General features: G+C 37.5%; 2 long non-coding RNA genes across 2 annotated transcripts in view; both read right to left on the bottom strand.

The window, feature by feature from the left end:
* The window catches only part of LOC309630482, a 532185-nt gene that overhangs the window by 438414 nt on the left and 70679 nt on the right, over window positions 1-23092 (bottom strand). The window lies entirely within an intron of this gene.
* Window positions 7975-23092, bottom strand: part of LOC309630483 — a 29274-nt gene continuing 14156 nt past the window's right edge. Inside the window, exon 2 of the long non-coding RNA XR_014245698.1 lies at window positions 7975-23050. This is a non-coding gene — a long non-coding RNA (uncharacterized lncRNA). The remainder of the gene's footprint in view (window positions 23051-23092) is intronic.

The raw sequence follows: 23092 nt of genomic DNA on the forward strand, positions 1-23092 counted from the left end.
CTGCTCCACGGCATGTGGAATCTTCCCAGACCAGGGCTCGAACTCGTGTCCCCTGCATTATCAGGCAGATTCTCAACCACTGCGCCACCAGGGAAGCCCCTATACAGCAGGTTCTTATTAGTTATCCATTTTATACATATTAGTGTACATATGTCAATCCCAATCTCCCAATTCATCCCACCACCACCTCCTCCCCCAGCCACTTTCCCCCCTTGGTGTCCATACGTTTGTTCTCTACACCTGTGTCTCTGTTTCTGCCCTGCAAACCAGTTCATCTGTACCATTTTTCTAGGTTCCACATATATGCGTTAATATATGATATTTGTATTTCTGACTTACTTCACTCTGTATGACAGTTGCTAGATCCATCCAAGTCTCTACAAATGACCCAATTTCGTTCCTTTTTACGGCTGAAAAACTACTCTGTTTTTATGTTAAGAAGGAATTCATGGACATTTGGTACCTCATGTATTTATAAAGTTACTTGACTGACAATCTGCATTTCCAATAAAACACATAATTGATTAATTTAGACATGATTTTAAGTGAAGTATTACTACATTTATGTACATTATTGATATATTCAAGAGAACTTTGGTTACGCTCAATTTATAGGTTTTAAAATATATTTGCAAATTTTTGACATTTCTCTTATTGAGAAGTGGAGTCTATGTACTTTCCCTGAATTCAGGCTGACCTAGTGACTGGCCAACCAACAGAAAATAGCAGAATTGATGCTATATGATTTCTAAGGCTAGATTAGAACAAGTCATGCAGCTTTGCCCTGGTTCTCTCATTTGCCTTTGGAGCCATGAGACACCATGTCAGAAGCTGGAGGCTGCCACGCTGTGAGGAAGCCCAGGCCACCATAGAGAGGTCCTATGTAGGCATTCAGGACCATAGTTTCAGCTGAGGTCCCAACTCATACCTGGTATCAAGAGTCGGATATGTGAGTGAAAATGCCTCCAGGTGATTTCTTCTCCCAGTGCATTTCACTCCACCCCCCACCCTAGCCTTTGAACCTTCCTAGCTGAGACCCTCAGACATTGTAGAACAGAGAAAAGTCATCTCAACTTTACCTTTCCCAATTCTTGATCCACAGACTCCATGCGCATAATGATTATTTTAAGCAACAAGCTTTAGAGTTATTTGCTATATAGGAATAGATAACTAGAACAGATACATTATCTCTATAAGAATTATTTAAGTTCATGGAAATGTTTTGTCTGTTAGATTAGATAATTGAAAAAAACTAAAATGTAACTGTAGTTTGAAAAGTTCAGGATGTTTTAATTAATTACTGAGTTGTAAATAGAAATAAACATTATTTTAAAACATAACCATTATTTAAAAACCCTTAAAACTGAATGTTATAATTTGCTGGATGTAAACACTAAATAACAAGATTAGCAAACTGACCTTAAAAGCTTAAGAAAAAATTAGAGTTTTGAAAATATAATTAATAAATTGAAACTAAATATTGAAATCAAAGTAAGTAAATTTTTGCATTGTCTTTTCTACATCCAAAGCTGCAGTCAAGGACATCAGAAAATATCAACATCAATTTTATAGCCTCAAGTTTGTATTTCATGTACATAGAATCTGTACATAGGATCTTCTTACCTCTTTGAGAATATAAATGTTAGCTATTTTCCCCCAGGGGTGTTATTTTCCCTGCATGTTCTTTGTTTCCTCCAAGTTAATGTGTTTGTCTATTTGGTCTCTGATTTTTATTATTTGAGACATTCTTCATTTGTCTGGTGACCTAAACTGATTGCTCACTTTCAAGAACAGGGCATCAAGAAGTTAACTGGAAAAAAAAAATAAAGAAGTAATTTGAGTTCTTTGTCCAGACTGGGCTTGTCAACCATGAGTTTTACTGAGGGTGATCTGACTGGGCCTTTTTTTTTCTTCTCTGAACTTCTACTGTTAGTATCTTTAGGTCTCTTCCCTTGGGCAGTTTAGACTCAGAAAATAACATTTCAGCTTTCTGCCTGGAGAATATTAGCTTGAATGCCAGCATTTTGGGAAGCACAGGAAAATGGCTGGAATTGCAACACCCCGTTTGTAAACCCTATTTAATCCCCTTGTTTTCAGTAAAGTACAACGGGCAAGAGATTCCTCCGCCAGAGATACCCTGTTTGGCCCTCTCCAGTGTTATTAATTTGAGTTTAAGGCTTTCATGTGTCTCAGATCACCTCTACCCAGTGGTAGTCACTCAACAGGGTCTTTGGCCTTGAAAGAATTACTCCCTGCGGTGATTTCTTCATAATCAAGTAAATACAAATGACAAAAATGTCTTTTGCATATTATGAGTCATAAATTCAAGAACGTCCTACATTGTATTCTCTGGATGTTAAGTAGAGAAGATTAATTCAAACGGGTAAATTGGAAAACAATTTACATATCTTAAAAAAGCAGCATGTGTTACTAACTGAAGTACCTATTGATTAGAAGCAAATGCATCCCTTGTTGCTAGCATTTGAAACATGTGTTCAATTTGTACCATTAAAGGGGAGAGATTCTTATTGATTTCTGAATTTGACACCCTCTGACATGCTATTTTGTATCACTGACATGATTGGCTTCAAATGCCTAACACAAGTATAACAAGCACATTTTTTCCTCTCTTCATTTCTTGTGCCAAGCTCTGAAGTCATATAAAATATCTTCCTGGAGAGTACATTGATGGTGCTTTTATCATAATTATGATTATCATCTACTCATCATTTGGGAGCTTCCATTTTCTTGCCGTACGAAAGGAATAGCTTTAAGTCACATGGCCTTTTAAAAGATTAGAAATTGAAAAATAGGTTGAAATTTCCATCTGAACTGACCTTTGACTTAAATATAGCTACAGACTTTTTAGGGATTGTTAGTCTCAGTGTGAGACAATATATTTTTTCCTTTAAATTTTTTTCTTTAGAACATCATTTCATGAAAAATGAGAAAAAATAAATAGGTCCTATGAAAAGATGGAAGACCAAGTTTTAATTGCAGCTGTGAATTCATTGTGTTTGTTGAAGTTGGGGAAGGGCATTTGTAAAACTGTAGCACTTGTAGGGAGGATGGGAGGGAGGCTTAAGAGGGAGGGGATATGAGGACATGTGTATGCATATGGCTGATTCGCTTTGTTGTGCAACAGAAACTAACACGGTATTGTGAAGCAATTATACTCCAATAAAGATCTATTAAAAAAAAAAAAAAGTAATTGCAAAGCTGGCCTGTAAATCAGCCAGTGTATCCAGTTCTTTTAACCCCAGTGATGGAGATGGCCTTTACTGCCAACATAAGTGTTCCAAAATAAGGATCCAGCACACTACCTGGTATAATTTAAATATTAAATAACTCTGTCAAAGTTTGAACCTTCTAATGTCACTAAGGTCAATCAAGAGTGTTTTATATTTGGACAATTTAAAGGCTACTTTGGCAATTCTAGCACTAACCTATGAGGGAATATTCTAGGATTTGGATTATTAACTGAGGAATAATACTTACTTGAAACAAATGTTTAGCTGTCATTTACAAGTGAGTATTGAGAGAAATTCAGAAACTGTTTAAAAGGTCTAATGAAATCTTTGAAAACAAATTACTCCTGAGAAAGCATAAGATTTTCAGTTTGTCAGTATCTTAAAAGGTAGCTTACAGATTATTCTGAAATATAATTATGTTTTGTATTATGAAATACTTCAAGTGCTCAGAATTGTACAGAAAATAATATAACAGGTCCTCAAAGTTTACCATCAAGACTTGAAGCATATTTCACATTATTTTTTCAGATCATTTTGTTTTTAAATAAATAAGATTGAGAAAACTAAGCTAAAGCCCCACCATATTTTTATTTATCCTAAAATTTATGGAAATCATTCCCATGCAAGTTTTAAAATTTTTTACCACATTTAAAGTATTGTTTGGATATTTATTGTTTTAAGTACTTAAAATGTATATAAATGGTACTACATGGCACTAATCTAATACAGTTTGTTTTTTAAGTTCAACTTCATGTTTTTAAAGATTTATTCAAATTTATAGATAGATCGATAGACAGATCTAGTATTTCTATTTTACTTCCTGCTGTTGAATAAAATTTTGTTGCAAAAATAAACCAAGTTTTATTGATCTGTGTTCTTAGTAATGGACAACTAAGTTGTGCCTAATATTTTGCTATTACAAACAGCGCTGCAGTTAATATTTGGCAATGTCTGGAGACATTTTTGATTGTCACATCTGGGCAGGGCATGCTACTATTATCAGATGGGTAGAGGCCAGGGATACAGCTAAACATCTTACAAGGCACACGGCAACAAAGAATTATCTGCTCTCAAATGTCAATAGTGCCAAGGTTGAGAAACTCTGCTCTAGGATATGTAAATAGAAGAATTAAATAGAGAGATATGTCATGATCATAAATGTTGGATTCAGTAGCTTCTTTAGGCTACAGTTTCTACCAAATTAACCTATAAATTCAGTCTTGTTCTAGTCAATATTCCCATAGGGTTTTACACAAAATTTGACAAGCATTTCCCATAAGTATATTTTTAAGTCTTCCCAGGACTGTCAACGGGTAAAGCACACTGCCAATGGCTCAGATTTATAAATATGGAACATACAAGTGGAGTTCAATGGTTATCTTCCAATAGCATGTTTTTCAGTAAATAATTTTTCATAGGCTGGATTTGGGTGGCATCAATTGGCCCAGTTGGTGGCATGCTTTCTTTTTCTTTACGTACTTATCTGGACTTGGGCATAACACTTGCAGCCTTTCCAGCTTCTATAGGCTACAATGCCTACCATTATCTTTCTAACACTTCAGCTAGACTGGTGATAGGATTTGTATGTTAGGTAACTTCAACTCTAGGGGAAATGAGTGACCCTACATGAGAATCCAGGCTCTAGATAGAATAATTTCAGAAAGAAGCATACCTCAGAAATTAATTTCTCAACTTTCCTAACCATCCATATCTTCACTAACTCTTAGAATTTTACTAATTATTGTACTTAATGTCAGAAATGGGTTTTTATTGTCAAATTAGCATGATGAATACTAAAATGGGCTCTCTTCAGTGAAATAAAATGATTCAAGTTTTTTTTTTTTTAATGATTCAAGTTTAAATAACCCAGGTTTTCATTTTGGCTTTAAAAAACTCTCTCTCTCTCTCTCTCTCTTTATGAATGCAGTTCAGTATTCCTGTTGTGAGTTATGAAGCACTTGAGCTTTGATTGCCTCTACTAGGGAGTTATAAACTTCCTCACAGAATCTTTGAGGTCTGCTACACACTGAAAGTTTCTGCTGTTTACCATTTCCCCAAGACCCTAATAAAATTAGAACTAGATCTTAATTATTGCTGTGACCTTGTTGACTAGCAATGGTACTGTAATATATTTGGCCTGGAGTAGTCAGTTCTGACAGCTTCATTATAGGCTTGGGAGCTGTGGTCAGTTGTATGGTAGTCAGTTCTTCATTCTTCTCTTTAAGTTTAATGATTCTATGAATAAATGGAGTGCTGAGTACTACAGTGCTCTTCCATGATAATGTGCTTTGACTTCTTTAGGTTTATATAATATAGTAGTTGTCTATTTAATTACTCATTTATTTGACTAATTACTGAGCACCAATCTGGTGTAGGATCTTACCTTGCATACGTATGTGAGGCTGCCTCACCCTGGTCCTCTCTTCCACATAACTTTTTTTTTACCAGTTGTCTCCTATTCTAACTCCTGAGTTAGGTGCCTCTCCTAAGGGCTCCAGTACACTCTGAGCTCCTCTAGAAATAGCATTTGCCACACTGAAATGTTAATTGCTTATCAGCAGTCGGGATTCAGATTACCTGAGTCCAAATCTAGTTCCATTCCTTACTAGCTCTATGACCTAAGGTAAGTTACATATTTTCCCTGAGTTTTTATTTCTTTATCTATTAAATGGAGGCAATACCATACCTATGTAATAGAGTTGTTGTTATAGTTATATTTATTCATTCAGCAGCAAGTTATTGAGTAACTACTACGTATCAGTCAACTATTCCTAATGCTGGGGATGAGACAATGAACAGAACAAAATCCCTGCCCTGCTTACATTTTAGTGGGAGATAAACAATAAACATAAGAAGATATAGCATGTTGGGGGCTTGAAAATATTTGTAAGTGCTATATTACATAGGAAGAGACATTGAATAGAAACCAAATGAAGTTGGAGAACAATGAGAAAAAAGCAAGTTTTCTGGAGATCGGGGTGAGGTGGAGTGTGATGTAAAGATCAGTCTTGGTCATGAGATGCCCATTATTCATTCAGGTGGAGAAACTGAGTACCTAGTTCTGCTGTGGGCAGAATTGTATCTTCCCAAATTCATGTGGTGAAGTCCTAGCCCCAGTACCTCGGAATGTGCCTGTATTTGAAGATAGGGTCTCAAAGAGGTAATTAATGTAAAATGGGTGGGTCCACATCCAGTATGATTGAGTTCTTATTAGAAGAGGAAATTAGGACACAGACATACCCAGAAGGAAGGCCATGTAAAGATAGAGGGAGCCAAGGGAAAGAAGCCTCAAAGGAAACCAACCCTGCTGACACTTTGATCTCTAACTTCTAGCCTCCAGAACGGTGAGAAAATAAATTTCTGTTGTTTAAACCACCCAGTCTATGCTATTTTGTTATGGTAGCCCTAGAAAACTAACACAAATTGAATAGCTGAGTGGGCAGCCTACCATTCAGGGGACACAGATGAAGCTGGAGTGATTGGCATGTGTAAGGTGTTTAAAATTACCAAGGCAAAGGAATCACCTAGGAAGGTAGGAGGTCAGAGGTATGAGAGCTGAGGCCTGATACACTCCAACATTAAGATGGCAGGGCAATGAAGAAGAGTCAGCAAAGGAGATGGAAGAGGAACAGCCTTCCAAGAAAAGAGGAAAGCAGGAGAGTGGTACTCAAGAAAGCAAGTGAAGAAAGTATTTCAAGAAAGAGGGAGGAGTCAACTTTGTCAAATCCACCTGAGAGGTTGAGCAAGATGAGGACTGAGAAAGATTTAATTGGATTTGGTAACTTGATGATAGTTGGTGACCTCAAGCACAGTGATTTCAATGCATGGTGGTGTTATACTGAACTCAGGTCTGGCTGCTCACCACTCAAAAATCAATACCCAAGAGACACATGTTGGTAGAAAGGAAAATTGCTTTTAGTCAGAATGCTGGCAATCTGGGGAGAAGGTGGACTAATGTCCCCCAAAAAACAACTCTGAAGATTCAGCTCAGCCATGAAGGTTTTTCAAGGGAAAAGGGGAAGTACTATCAGTTAATCACTGAGATAGGAGATCAAACTTGTAGCCAACTCCCACTGCATGCAGACTTGTCGACTCCTTGTGATCTTTCTTTAGATGCTATCTTGTTCCACAGTTTGTTTGTGAGATTACCAAAGGGGAAGCTAGGGAAGAGATCTGGTCATCTGTTAACTACTTATTCTTCATTTATACTTCTCTTTTAAATTACTATTGGTACAAATCCTTTGACTTTACAAGAGGCATTGTAAACATTACTGCAATCTGAGAGAAAGAGGCTAACAGCTGTATCAACTACAAGAAACTATGGCCAAAAGCATTCTACAGTTTCAGTAATTTGTAATGAACGAAGCAGTGATTGCCAGTGTACAACACTGGGGACGTATCTACATATATAATTACAGCATGCCAACCAACATTTTACACTGCTGGTTCAGTTAGCCTCACCATTCCTGGGAACACAATGCTGGTACAATCTTTCTGGTAGTCATTTTGGCAATATGTATTAGAAATTATAAAATTTTGCATAGTGTTTCATCCAACAATTCCACATCTTTGAAAGTATGCATAAACATCATATATGTGTTAAGAAAATAACTACAAATGCATATAAAAATAAAAAACAAATGTTCAGTAATTGGATAGGGGATGGGTTGCATAACGTATGGTATATATTTATATAATGGAATACTACAGAGTCATTAGAATGTTGTATAATATTTACTGATATGAGAAGACATTCATTATACACTAAGTGAAAAAAATTAGGTGGAAGAGTCTTACAGTATTACCCATTATTTAATTTTACACACACACACAAAGATTAAGGTTAGACATCCAATGGATATAATTTAAGTGGGGACATTTCTACTTCTCTGATCTAAGGAAAGTACCAATAGGTTAGGCAAGGTACTGTGTGATCAAAAAGATTTGAAAAGTGTGCTTGGGCCAGAGATGAGCAGAGCATGGGGGGTGCCTGGTGTAAGGTTAGTTACAGTCTAGCTTTGCTAAAGTGACAAGATAAAAGGGGTGTCCCGCTGAGGGCAGTTTCCTTCAAAGAGCTGCTTACAATCCCTCTCACCCCATACTATTCCATATTTCTATGTGATGAGGAACGAAGGTCTGTCTTCTGTAACTGCTTCATGCTGAGAAATGGCACTGAGGTCTTAGAGTGAAAGGTGTCAACATGGGCTTGAAGCATCTCTTTGCTGACAGTTTTAGTTACCTACTTACATATGTGGGCAGAACAAGCTACAATTATTTTGATGCCCACAAAGATATAGATTATTATGAGCAATAGTGTTAATCCATTCTTTTAAGGCCACTTCTTAGAATTGTGCTAGCCATAGATTTAGTACTGCTCAAGATGGAGCAGCTTGTGTCCTGTCTACAGTCTGGTTATCATGCAGTTAGCTTTTTCCCTCTGGTGGCAGTTATAGCATCTGTAAAACAATTCAGGAATGTGCATCAGACTCTGAGTCTGTGACTCTATTGTCCTAATCATTAACTGCTTAAGCCTTTCCTTTTGTGACTCAGGGAGGCTGGGAGACTTAAGCTTTTCTACAAGCGAGGCAGGGGACATGGAAGGGCCTTTGTACTTGGGGGTGCCCCATAAGGTTCTGTTTGGTTCCAGTGGGAACAGAAGTCTGAATGGTGTCATTTCAAGAAAGAAGGGGAGGTGAAGATGTGGAGACAGTAAAGACAACTCAAGCAAGGATTAAATGAGATAATACATGTAAAGAGCTTAGAACCACCCCCAGCGCACAGTATGCTTTTAATCAAGGTTTGCTACTGTTTTTAATATTCTCATTACTGTTATCCTTTACTACTTGACTGCTAGCCCCACAGGGGCAGGGACTGTGACTGTTTCGTGGCGGAGTTTATTTTCAGTACCTAGGGTAGCATGTCGACTTCTCTTTCACTCATACAGAAAGGGAGATCCAAGATAGAATAGTGTGTTGTCAAGCATCATGGCAGCATGAGACACTCCCTTTGTTTCTCCCCTTCAATCTACAACTAGTAAAACATCCATAACTCAACAGAGTTCCTGTGCGCAACACACCAGGATGCTGGAGAGATACACTCATCTGTACCTCTGAAGGTGGGTGAACTGGAACACACAGAGAGGTAGGATCCCAGGGGAGCAGCAGAGACGATGTCTCTGATCCCAGCCTCTTGGCTGTGGCAGCTGAGCCTGCAGCCCCAAAGAACCTCCTACTAGCAGAAGTGGTGGCACACGTGACTCTGGTCTCCAGGCCTCAGTGATGCCCATGGTACCAGGCAGCAGTGGCTGCAGGACCAGTGACCCTGGTCTCTTCAGCCATGGTGGCACTCCCAACTCTGGCCTCCCTCCCCATGGTGGTGGCCCCTGCGAACCTGAAAACCTCGGATATGGCAGAGACACCCAGAAACTTGTTTCCTCTCCATCCTCCCCACCACCATGGTGGAAGTGCCTGCGACCCAAGTGATCCTAGATGTGGCAAAGGCACCCACCACCCCAGTGCCCTGGTGGTAATGCCAGTGACAGCAGTGACACGGGCTTTTCACTTATTTGGTATTAATACTCGTGCGTGACTTCAGTGTATCTGTACTTAAATTGCCACGGACATTTTATTATGATCTAATTCTTGGAAGTATTAATTCAGTTAAATAAAATAAGGCAAAAAATCTTTAATTTTAACTGTTTTGACAAAGCCCATGATATTTCAGGCCATGTATGCTGATGTACAGCACTGGTTGCGAAGGGTCTGGGTTACTTTGTGTACAGTGATGTGGGTTCTGGGCAGTGGCAGCTGGCCCAAATTGCCTGAAAATCCAAGGCTTTAGGCCAGAGCTCTGATATGTCTTCATTAGAGGTGAGTACAGCCTCACAATCACAGAGAGATTTCAGTTTGATCTATGTTTAAGTTCTGTCTCCACGAAAGGCAGACTTGCTTAGCTAAGTGGCTAAATGAACAACAGCTGGATTTAGGGAGCGAGGACCATAAGATGTAACTTGTCTTAGGCAGTCACCAAAGGACTGACCTAAAAAGGACAATTATTTTCAGACTTTTCAATGCACTGCTAAAGGAACTGTCTCCATCCAAGCCCGTTAGCATGGAAAGGCTAATCCACAATGCCCCAAGCAAGAGTGCTTTGCTCAGAAATGTGGCATTCAGTTTCTGTAACTCTGCATGGAAATTCCTTTTAAAGCCGTGCATTTCACCAAATGCAGTAATTGCCTTGGGGTGTAATGAATTACAAAAGATGGCAGTAATCACAAAGAAAGAACAAAAAGGAGAGAGAAATGCATAGAAACCTCATTGTTTCCAATGATCATCAAAAATAGGTCAGAAAACAAGTTCTGCTTTGATGTTTGATGTTTTTATTTTCAAGGAATTCTGCAGTAATGAAGTGTAACCTCAGCAAATGGAAACTCGGCTCAATAAAAGAGCCAGAGAACTTGCTATAGGAAGATAGTGGGATGAATCATTTTTATGAAATATTTGAATAGACTCTCAATTTTTATGTTTTCCATAAAACTTTTTCTTAGCTTTACTTTTCTTTCAGTTTGATTAATCCACTGAACTGGATGTAGACAGGTGGGAATGATTTTACGTGGAAATTATGCTGATATCTTCTTTGCAAAATTAAAGGCATTGTTATCATGCATGGTAGGCAACATGGAGAGGTAGTGGTTAGAAGTACATGTCATATAGACCTGGTTTTAATACAGGCATACCTCATTTTATTATGCTTTGAAGTTTTCTGGCAACTCTGCATCAAGCAAGTCTACTGGTGCCATTTTTTTCCAATAGCATTTGCTCACTTCATGACCCTGTGTCACATTTTGGTAATTTTCACAATGTGTCAAACTTTTTCATTATTATTACATTTGATATGGTGATTTGTAATCAGTGATCTTTGATATTACTATTTTAGTAATTTTTTGTTTTGTATTTTGTAATTAAGGTACATACATTGTTTTTTAAAACATAATGCTATTGCACACTTAATAGACTACAGTATAGAGTAAACATAACTTTTATATGCACTGGGAAACCAAAAAATTAGTGTGACTCGCTTTATGTGATATTCACTTTATTGAGGTGGTCTGGAACTGAACCTGCAATATCTCTGAGTAGGCCTGTATTGGTCCTACCACTTGCTGGCTGTGTGATTTTGGCGTTAAGCCTCAGGTTTCCTATCTGTAAAATGAGAGTGATTACAATGTCTTACACTGTTGTCATGAGGATATAAAGAAGTAATATATGCCAAGCTTCTGATACATTTGTGGTATATGGGGGTTGGGGGTGCTGCTTTATTATCTCCTGAAATAGTCATTAAATGCTCAGAGGAACCTGTGTGTGTGTTAAAATGGGGAATTGTTTCCAGCTACTGGAGAGATTAATTTTGGCTCTGGCTGAAGTTAGATGTGTAGCCAGAAGTAGTTGGTGAGCACTTACAAGAAGCTAAAGCTCCCAATCTCCTCTCTTACCTATGACCTTCAGCTTTCCTTGCCAACAAGAGCTCTAGTTTTTAACATTTCTGAAGTTTTAAGATTTTGATAAATAGATATCCTAGGATCCAGTGGGATTCACATGAAGGAAAAAATTATTTCCCTCTACTCATTTTAGGTTCATTGACTGAGGCCTTGCAAATTAGACTGACAAAAGATAGATTAACAAGAGAAAACACACAGGAGTTTATTAATATGTTCATCAGGCATTCACACAAGAGTACTCAGAAATGAGTAACTCAAAGGGGAGGTTGGAACTTGAGCCTGTATAGCATCTTAATGAAGAACAATAACTTTGTAGAGAAGTGATAAGATAAGGGAAACGACTTTGACCTTCTACGGGTGGCAAATTACGGGAAGGCAAATATATGGGGCAACTAATGGAAAATAAGGGCTAGTTAGTAAGGTTTGTTCGCGTAGACTTTTGGTGCCATCTTGTCTTTGGTGATAAGGTTGTTGTTCCCTTCCTGGTATGGGAAGGAGCAGGGACACCTTCACAAGAGGCATTTATGTTCTGTTTACAGATAGATACAGGGAAGGCGGAGAGCTCGGCCTGTCTCTGCTTTTTCTCAATTGCCTTCTGTTCAAAGTCATCCTATGCCAGAGTGGCATACTTTGAGGTGGCATATTTTGAACCCCTTCAGTTCACAAGTAAGTGTAAACTCATCTGCCGTTCAGATGCCATAAAGGTAGTTACAATTCTAGGTTGAAAAGTCTTTCTGCAATGCTGGTGAGACTCATTTGTTCCTTTGGACAATGTCACACACCAGCTGGCTCCCTCTTGTCAGCAGTGTGTGCAAATTATTCTCTCCGTAAAGAAATGAATATTCATGAAGAAAATAGCAAAATAGCCAAGTCCTAATGGCATGGCTAAACCTATGGAGCAGCTCTTTCTCCTAAAATAAACTCAGAAGAGGGATGGGGATATATTCACAACACACACACACATATACATACACACACACACACACACACATACATGTATGCATATATATCTATATATAAATAATATATATCTATGTATATGTGTATGTATATGTACATAACCTTTGAATATTCTTTTTTATGCTCTGCCTTTAGTAAAAGAAATATCCCTTTCTTAATACAGAGCCTAGAAAGAGAGTTTATCAAATTCTTTTAGGTTTCACATCTGTAGGAAGGAGATAAGCTCCCTACAAGCATTGATGCAGTGAAGTCTACACAATTTTTGAAATGAGCTCTAAATTCACTGTGTGCTGTTTCTGCTCATATCATTTATTCAGCTGCTATAAATGCATATCAATTCCCTTTACCTTCATTGAGACAGTTTAATGCTTGTTTTCAATATTTAGGGGGATGGCTTCACAGAGCCTTTTATTTCATTTTAGTTTATACAGTTTTAGATATTCACCAACATGCCATTGTGCACGCCTCTAAATCAGCCTTCAAAACATTTACTCTTGAAAAACTGTTATGATTTAGACAGTTGCCTGAAGCAACTATATGCTTCCTCTAAACTCCAATGAATGTATAGGGAAGAAAGGAAGGAAGGAAGAAAAGAAAGGAAGGAAGGAAGAAAGAAAGAAAAGAAAGAAAGAAAAAGAAAGAAAGAAAGAAGAGGGAAGGAGAGGTTGAGTGAGGGAAGAAAATGACATGTTTCTATTTAGACCCATTGACTTCTTTTCATTGAGTCTGTCTGCATTTATTGTAAATTCTGAGCTCAAGGCTGGTGCTGTGCTTACCGGGGACACTGAGTGAGGCTGTGATGATAATTCTTTCCCTCTCTGGATGGGTGTTCTTTCCTGCACATGAGGGCTCTTTTACTCTTTCCAAGATTTGAGAAGGCCTCACTAATCAGACTAACTTTCCTTTGTTCCACCTTCATTCTGAACTTCTTATACCTCCTCTCCCCACCCAAATTTTCTTTTAACTCTCTGGCCATTACTTTGTCAGGGCTGAGACTCCACCAACCTGAAGATAGCTATTAATAAATGAAATAAGTTTCCTCTCAAAGTTTCATATTTACATTTTTATCCTAGTAGGTCAGGGCCTTAAACTACAAAAATAATTTTAATGTTCCAGATGTTAGATATTTGAATGTAGGCTCCTTTTATAGTGTGACTTCCTAATAATAAGCCATCACTTAGATAATGATTACTCTCTACCATGAACACTACAAGATAGGTACCATTGATGTCCCAATTTTATAGATGATGCAGTCACACTGAGGGTTAAGTGACTTGCTGAAAGTAACTTGGATATTCTTATTGATTCTTAAGCAGACTCTTCTCCCAACTTATTTGACTAGGAAGCAAAGATTTAGTGCTGAAACCCAGTTACCCTTGTTGCTCTGCACATCATAACTCTCCTCATGGTACAACTGCCAGTTTTTTTAATGGGTCACCTGGATCCAAGGTCCTAGGACTGGACTTCCATTTTGGTCCAGACTCCAATTATGTGCACACCTCTCTGCCTGGCCAGTCACCAGAACTTGTTAATAGGAAGGATTGATGTCTGATTTGTTTTGCTGTGAGTAGTCTGCCCTGCATTGTGGATGAATCTCAAGTGTACCAACAGATTCTTTCCATGCATGGGAGTATTATTTTATCCATTCTACAGGTGCAGGAAACTTAGACTTATAGAAGTTTTGTGGTTTGCTCAAAGTTTCATAGATGTCTTAAAGCTCCTTTGAAGAAACATGGAAGAAAGATTTCCCTGTTCATAAGCCTAAAAATTACATTACAAATGAACTGTTATAAACATGTTCAAAGAAGACATTTATCTCAAGGACCCTGAAGTCTCTGATCAACAACTTTTCAAGACTAAATGCCAACACTGATGCCTGTACTCTGTTATCACTCAGCTAGTCTCTGGGTTCCAAGTGTTTGAATAGTTAACTGTGACCCTTTCCTTGTAAAGCAAGTGCCTGCTGAATAATGGTTGATCCAGTGTGTTTACCCCTTAGATTTGTTTCAATATTGTTAAGAGATGGGAACTCAAGATGTGGGAATTTTGCTTCGGGTGATGATAGAGCTTCAAAATGGAGGTGTTCCATTATGTTTTCCATATGAACATGCAGCCATTTGTGTGAAAGAATAGAGTCCATCAAGGAACTGGCCCTTTTCATTCTCTTTATAAAGAAGCATTTATAAACAAGGCTTCTGCACTAAATATCCTGGTCCTCTGGGGCAGTGCCAAACCCTATAGTGCAGTAATGATTTAAAACCATGTGTCCTGAAGTCAGTGTGTTCTTGTTGCTCTTGTTACAGTTGGAAGCAAAATGAATTTATAGGAAAAACATGTTAAAATGCGAGCATATATTAATAACTTCAAAGAGCTGGAGCTTATGGTAACACCCTCAAAATCATTTTCCCCTTATTTCCAGAAGCTAAGGATTTATAAAAGGAATATACAATCACACAGAAAGAGCACTGTGGATGGGTACTTTATGCACATGTTACCATGTGGTGGGGCCTTTCCTGCCCAGTACCTGGTCCATAATGGGCCAGTAATATTTGCTTATCTTGAAACTGAAACCTATAGGCAGTAAAGGTGAAATTGATAAAATTTTAAAAGCTGTACTTTTGTGTCCCTATCCCTATTTATGTAATTACTCTACACTGGCACCCCCTTGCCCCCATCCCCATTGGATAAATGGAGGACATTCTTTAAGTGAAACAATTATAGAGAAGATGTTTGCTAATACCCTTACTTGCATATATTAGCAAACCAGATGTGTAGATAAGGCATTGTTTTTACCACATGCTCCCATTTGCCCAATGGATTGATGTGTGTTCCTTTTAACACAGTTCTTGTATTGGTTTTCAATGTGTACTTTGGTCTTTTTATAGACACATACACAACACTTATAAACAGTCAAATGTCTGCCCAGACTGTGACGCTCAGCATGGTTTAAGTGTTCCTGAGATGTTATTACCAAAAATAATAAATAGATCACAATCAATTAATTACCACAGATTATACAGATCTAGTATATTTAATAAATCTGACTAGAGCATTTGAGTATTACTATATTCTTGTAGTAGAATAATACAAAATGAAGTAATAATAAAAAGTAACTTACTAATTGTTTGGGGATATCAATTTTATGTCATTATTGGTTTGAATATGGTCTCATTACCTCTAAGTGGCATAATGAAGTAGTATTAATTAAACATCCATTTGTACATTGTATAAGATGGAAGCTGACTTACCAAGGTCAACAAAAATTACTTCCTGTTTTCAGTGTAAGGGAGAAAAAATAATTTTCTCTCCCTCTTCTGAGTTCTTGGCTGAGACACCTGTAATAAAAGACAGATTAACAAGAGAAAAACAAGCAGAGGTTTATTAACATGTATACCTCATGCACATATGGGAGATAACCAGGGAAAAAATGAGTAACTCCTGGAGGTGGCTTAGAACTCTGGCTTATATTATCATTTTAACAAAAAATAATAAATTTCTGAAGAAATTACAGGATAAATGATAGGAAAGCAGTTTTAGGGTTCTAAGGGCAGAGATAAAGGCCTTTGTGTTGTTTTGTGACTTAATGGCTAATATGCCTCCATTTCTATTTAGAAAAAGATCAGTGAAAGGGTGGTTGTTTCTAAGAACATAATGGTAGCTTTAGAGGAAGAAAAATAAATCTTCATATCATTTTATTTAATTAATTCATGTCTTATATAAACATTTTTTGAGCACCTACTGAACCAGGTACTGCTTTAGGTTCTAAGATTATAAAGAAAATCAAGATTTTTCTCCTAAAAGTAGTTAAAAATAAACAAGTACACAGATGATTCAAAGGCAGTGTCATAAATACTATAGCAAAGTGTACCCAGGATGCTGCTGGAATACAAGGGTGATGAGAAACTCAGGGAATGCGTCATGAGGAGGTGATGCTTATTTTTAGTCTTGAAGTATGAATAGGTATTCCAAAGGTGCAAATTGGGGAAAGTATTCAGGCAAAGAAAGTAACGTGAGTGGAAATGTAAGGAGCTTTGTGTTTTCAATATCCTCAGGGCACAGGGGTTAGTGGAAAAGAGCTCCAGTTATGGTTGCCAAGATAGGCAGGAGTTAGCTCAGGAAGGACATTGTATGCTAGGAATTTGAATTTTGTTCCTGTAATCCAGTAGTAGGTCAAACCCTGTAACCGTATAATCACTTTCTTTTTGAAAAATATGAATATAGTCATAGGCATTCTGTCATATGTATCATTAATGAAAATCAATTATAAATTTATAATTTTATTATTGAGACTTCTGATAAAATTTGCAGTCAATATTGATAAATATCTAAGTGTATCGTGGTGGATGAGAACATTGGTTGTGGAGTCAGGCAGGCTGGGTAAGTTTGGGCAAGCCACTTGCCCTTGTAAAACTTCAGTTTCCTTATCTGTAAAAGGATCATAATGATAATAGTAGAAAATATCAGAGAGGGTATTTGTGAGAATTAAAATATATAATGTATGGAGAATACTTAAAGTGCCACATGGTAAGTTCTTATTAAATCACACTTTTGTCATTGTTATTTGTAAAAAAATAAATTTTAAATAAAGGCGAACTCATTACTCTCATACAAATATAAAATGAACATGTCTTAAATATTTTATTTAACTCATTAACTAATTAGGGAAGCAGAAAGATGTTACACACTGTTCAAAGGGGAATTCAAGAAACATACATGTTTAGGCAACCAGGAATGCTGAAATGAATTTACAAATCGATGTAAAACTGGTGTATATTGATAGGGCAATAATCGATTACATTTTCACTAGACACAAATCATTTGCATTTTTATGGACAAGGATCATTTGCATTTCTATTAATTTTTTGCAATTGGAGTTGTAAAATAGCTCAAAAACAATGAAATATAGAGACAACCTGGAAGAGTGTACTAGATAGAACATCTAAAATCTTTTTTCCCCCCAATTCAAAGTCTTTTACAATTTATCTTGACAGATTTACTTTGTCAGATACACAGGGAAGGTCAAAGTTTTCTGGCATCAGAGTTTCACTTAAATGACATGAAGATGAAGCCTGGGCTAGAATAGAAAATTTTCCCAATGAATCCATTGGCCAGTACTGTTAGAAAGGGCCTACCTTGCTAGAGGGGATCATCTAGAAAAAGCAAATTAAGACTCTACTGTAACACCAGGACATGTGACCAAGTTTACTATTAACATATCAAAGTGAATAGGTAAATAATCGTTGACTACAGCTAATCATTCTGGGGATCAGAAGTCAAAACCTCAGGAATACTTACAGACAATACGCAAAAATCTCTATTTAGCAACAACCATGTTTAAAGGATTGTGCTCAGCCCTTGTGGACAGGGTTAGTTTCTTACCTAATTATATTTAAAGCTTTCTGCTAGTAGAGTTTGAAGTATTTCATAGACACCTCAAAATTGACAATCTCAGGCTATTTTCTCCACAGCTGCTAATGTTTCTTGTGGTCCCTATTTCAACAATCATTTTTCAAGCTTCCAAGTCATAAAACTGGGAATTGCACTAGGCTCCCAATTATCTCCCGTATCCAATTGGTCATCCAGTGGAAAATCTACTGAGTCCTTCCCTTGAGTGTAGGCTGTACCTTTGTCCACATTAGTGCTATATGTTTTTCAGTCTTTATCATATTCTGCCCAATGTAAATTGTTGAAGTAATCTCCTTACAGCTATACTTACTTTCATTCTCATGGGGCATCCACACTGGGCCAGAGGGAGCTTTCTAAAAGCCGAGAGCTTTTAAAATACTTCTGAGGCATTATAGTAGAGGTCCTCACATTCCTTGAGGTGGCAAATGCAGTCCAGATGAGATGCAAAGATTTCACTATAATTAATGGGCATTCATACTTTTTCAGGCCACATGGCCACCAAAATGGGGTGGACCATACATCCTGGTTTGCCTGGAATAGTCCTAATTTATGTCCATTGTCCCTGAGTAATTATTAATAGTGCCTTCTTTTACTCTCCTATGTTTAGATGATAAATTACGTGGCACCTGAGTATCACAGGCTTATTAAAAGAAGTTTGTGAGGAGTTATTGGTAAGAATAGCCTGGAGATGAATAAGCTAGAGTTCTACTTTTCTTATCTACGATTCTTAGATGCATTTCATAAATTAGAATTATTCTTATTTAAGAAAGATAATACAGTGCATATATTATGTATTATGTAATACTCCCAGCAGGCTCTAGGCTGTACTCAATCAAGTACATAACTATTTCTGTAAAGAAATATTTGAATGTAGGAATTTTCTTCTTAAGTGAGAAATGTAAAGACTCTCTATAGTTCAGTGTAGGGTTTGATGCTAAATGATTATGAAAAACATATTTGGTTTACAGAGCTTTTTGGATTTTGGAATAATAATTAAGGGATTGTGGGCCTGTACTTAGTTGTGTGAAAATGTTCTTTGTCCTCTCTAGTTTTTGGTTTTCTTATACATAAATTAGGAACAATAAGTGAACCTGCCTAATAGAGTTATGAGGGTAAAATGAAATAATTATGTAGCTGAGCTTAGCAAAGGGCCTAGTGCAAAATGCTCAATAAATGGTAGCTATTTTTATTAGCTGCATTCTGTTCCCACCTTATCCAAAGGTAGGAATCCCAAATCATGTCAAGGCATGCAGAGCAAGTTAAGAAAATGTGATGATTGTGGGATCAAAAAAACCTCTATTTTTTTCATCTATCTAACTTAAATTCTTTTCCTCCAGGACTGTTTACATATCTCCACTGTACTGTAAACAGAACTAAGCCTTCTCATTCCCCATTGTATCTCCAGGGCCTAGTACTCTTTCTGGCACATAATCAGCACTTCAATAAATAAGGATTCATGAGTGAGTAAATGCCTATGAGATCCCTACACAATTATCAAAAAGATATTCTGAGCATAGGTGTACTTGGGAAAGTCCAAAATGTAACCAACCAACAATGTTTTTCGTAATAATACTCAGGAAGTCCTAGCACACTCTTTCTTTCCATTTTCATCATATGTAACATTTGCATCCAGTAACTTGACTGTCCTACTCCTTAACCAGGTATTACGGTACTCAGGACCCTGGCAGGTCCTGAAGAGCTTTCCCTGTTTCTAAAGCCATCTCAAATAGAGGAATGAATGTGCTAGACGAATTATGCTCAGTGATTACTTTTCAACAGTTTTTAGGAGCTAAAATTTAAGTGTTTTTTTTGAAATCTGATTTTCTTTAATTTACAAACAAACAATTTCCTTTAAATTTTCTATCAACCCTGGAAAACACTTATTAAATACGTTGGCAAAGTACATTTTATTCTCACTTGAGAACTTTTCCCACCAATAAATTAAAATCATCACAATAAATTAAAAGCCATCACTCATGCACATGTTTTATTATCAATACAAGTCTAAAGTGTGATAGCAGAATTGGAAATAATTTCTGCCCTTTTATGATTTGAGCAAGTGGCTTTAAATACTATTTTGGATCCTGCCCATGAAACATGAGGATTTTAGATCCAGTAACATAATAGGATTGAAAACACCTTTAAGGAAGATATATCACAGGTCCTCAATCATTTATCCATTTTTCTGAAAGTCAAAAAGTACTGAAAACTGTAAATTTTTTCTTCTCATTTGGTTGTGAAACTTGACTTGATCTGAACTTATTTTGTGGCAAAACATGAAAGAATGTGAAGTTCTTTTGGTCTTTATTTATCCTACTAATGTGAATATTTATATATTACACTGCAGAAATATTAATATGTTCACAGGTGCTGCTCCAGACCTACTGGGTTATTACTTAATATAAGGTAAATGGGCAGCATTACCTCTATAAAATTAGGAAAATTTTGCATTTTAAAACACATCGATCTCCATGGAAAAATCGTCAGGTTGTGGCCCTGTATTACCGTTAGGTTTATTTGGGGAAGTCTTTAAATGAAGAATTAAGTGTTTCAATTTCCAAACGTGTATTTACAACACGGGCTGGGCCTGAACATGCATTTAGGCTAGAGGTAGCTGCACCATTCTAGGTCGCCTTCTTGTAGTTTTCTGTGTACTGAAGGGATGGTGTGTCTGTGGCTGAGTCTAGAAATCTATTCTATAAATATTTTGGAAGCTGCCCAAACAAGAAGATAAGGGGTGGGCTCAAAGTCACATCCAAAGTTTACTGGCTTCTGGGCTAAATTAACCGAATTAATGTTTATAATTAACTCACAAGACTCTGCATCCTTATATGTTTTTCTGTATTGTAAGTAGAGCTTTCTAGCCCATGCCTTCATGAGATAACCAACCCATCCACTGCAGTGCTGTTTCTTAGACCAGGCGTACCACTGGGAAGAGAAGAAAAAGATTCAGAATATTCCAGATCCAACCTAGAGAGCTTGTCCCATGACAGTTCAGTTAAAAGGTGGCTATTCAGAGAAAGGGGAAGAGACCTAACATAACGGAATATCTCCATATGACATATGCTTCGTCTCATCCACTCCTAACAATAACCATCAAAAGGAGGAATTATTCCTATTTTACATCTAAAGGAAATAGAGGTTCATAAACAGGAAATACCTTGGTTCAGTTCCTAGAGCTAGAGGCTACAGTGCCCATACTTGAACCCATGTCTCTGTAACTCCAAAGCTCACGCAGCCTCCCTAGGGAAGAAGGAAAACCTAAAGCCAGAAATAATTGATAACATCAAAACTCGAGGTGCTTGTCACTGAAACTTAATTAGCTATTTCTGTTCTTTGCTAAGAATGTAAGTTTCTAAAAACTGACAGAAAAATGCAGAACTTTGAGGACACCTAATGCATTAACCAAACATGTGGCTAAGAGGTATAGATATACCTCTGTCTCAAGAATATCAGACACTCCTTCCCTGCCTTTTAAGATGAAAACGTGGTGAGACAGAATGTGATGTGACAAGTCAAATGTATTCTGAAACAGTAAGAAAGTGGAAAACACATGCCTAGGTTTTTGTTAAGAGTTTATATTTTAAACTCCCTTACTCATTTTTTCCTGGCACTTGTTTAATAATCATCAACTATAGCTGCCTTAGGAAGATGGGATGGCCAGGAGAGGGTCAGATACCAGAACAAACACAAGTTAAAAGCATCATCTGTCATCTGTTTCATTTTTCTTGACTTGCAATTCATGTAGGAATGTGCCTCATTCCAAGAAAGAAACATAAAAATGTTCTACCTTACGTAGCAACACAGGGAAATAGGTTTGTACATCACCTGCCCTCCTTTCCCTCTGCCACCCCACATGCACACCCAATACAACAATTTCTTTTCAGTGAGTGGTTCTCAAACTGAAGTCTATCAGAATCACCTGCAGGGTTGTTACATCACAAGTTGCTGGGCTCACCCCCTGAAGTTTCTCATCCAGTAAATCTAGGTTGGGGTCCAAGAACTCGAATTTTTAACAAGTGCCAGGTCATGCTGCTGCTGCCGGTCCGGATACACTCTGAGGACAATTGCTCTGGTGAATATTGCTTAACTTGTGCTGCACTGAGACTCAGGGCAGCAATTATAGAAAGGTAATGAGCATCAGAATCACCTGGGAGCTTGTTAAAATGCAGCTGCCCCGCTGTTGATTCTTGACCCTGGTTGAACATCAGAATTGTCTGGGGAGATAATGTGCCCAGATCCCACCTGAGACCCATTGGGTCAAAATCTCTGAGGCTGGGACTGAGGAAGGGTATTTTTTTAAAAAGCTCCTCCAGTGATCTTAATAACTTGGAGGGCTCATAACCACTGCAGATCTGATTTTGAAAGCATGTGTTGGTGGCCATGGGATATGCATTGAGAAACTTGTCCTAGGCAGTCCTCATGTACTTTGAGAAACAGTGCTCTGAGTCTGAGACCCAAACTTCCTCAAAGACTTATCACCCACCCGCATGCCTCCAAGTTCACACTCTCTCACATGCAATTCTAGGCTTTGTACTTGCTTCTCCCCTGCCTGGAAAGCTCATCTTCTCTGCTCACCAGGTTAGCTTCTTCATGTTCTTGGAAACTAATCTCAAGGAGCCCCTTGCCCAGAAATCCTTAGCTGTCTCTCTTCTGTGCTCCGTGGGACCCTCTTTTACCTTATGTTGATTATACCATATAGTAGAGTTTCTTTCCAATTTTCTATAGGTCTCTCCCATTTAGATGCTAAACTCTGAAGGGAGCAATGATGATTTCAGTTTTTATTTCACTTACGCTTACTGTATATAATTTTTTACAATGCACAGTACTCAATAAAATTAAATGGATTGATGTTAATTAAATTCTACAAACAGGGAAAAACCTGTTTTTATTACTTCGGGATAATATTTCCTCTCCCTCCCTTTCTCCCTCCAGTCTTTCCTTCCTTCCTTCCTTCCTTCCTTCCTTCCTTCCTTCC

Source organism: Balaenoptera borealis (genome assembly GCF_965194805.1).
Source record: "Balaenoptera borealis genome assembly, chromosome: 6".
NCBI lineage: Eukaryota > Metazoa > Chordata > Mammalia > Artiodactyla > Balaenopteridae > Balaenoptera > Balaenoptera borealis.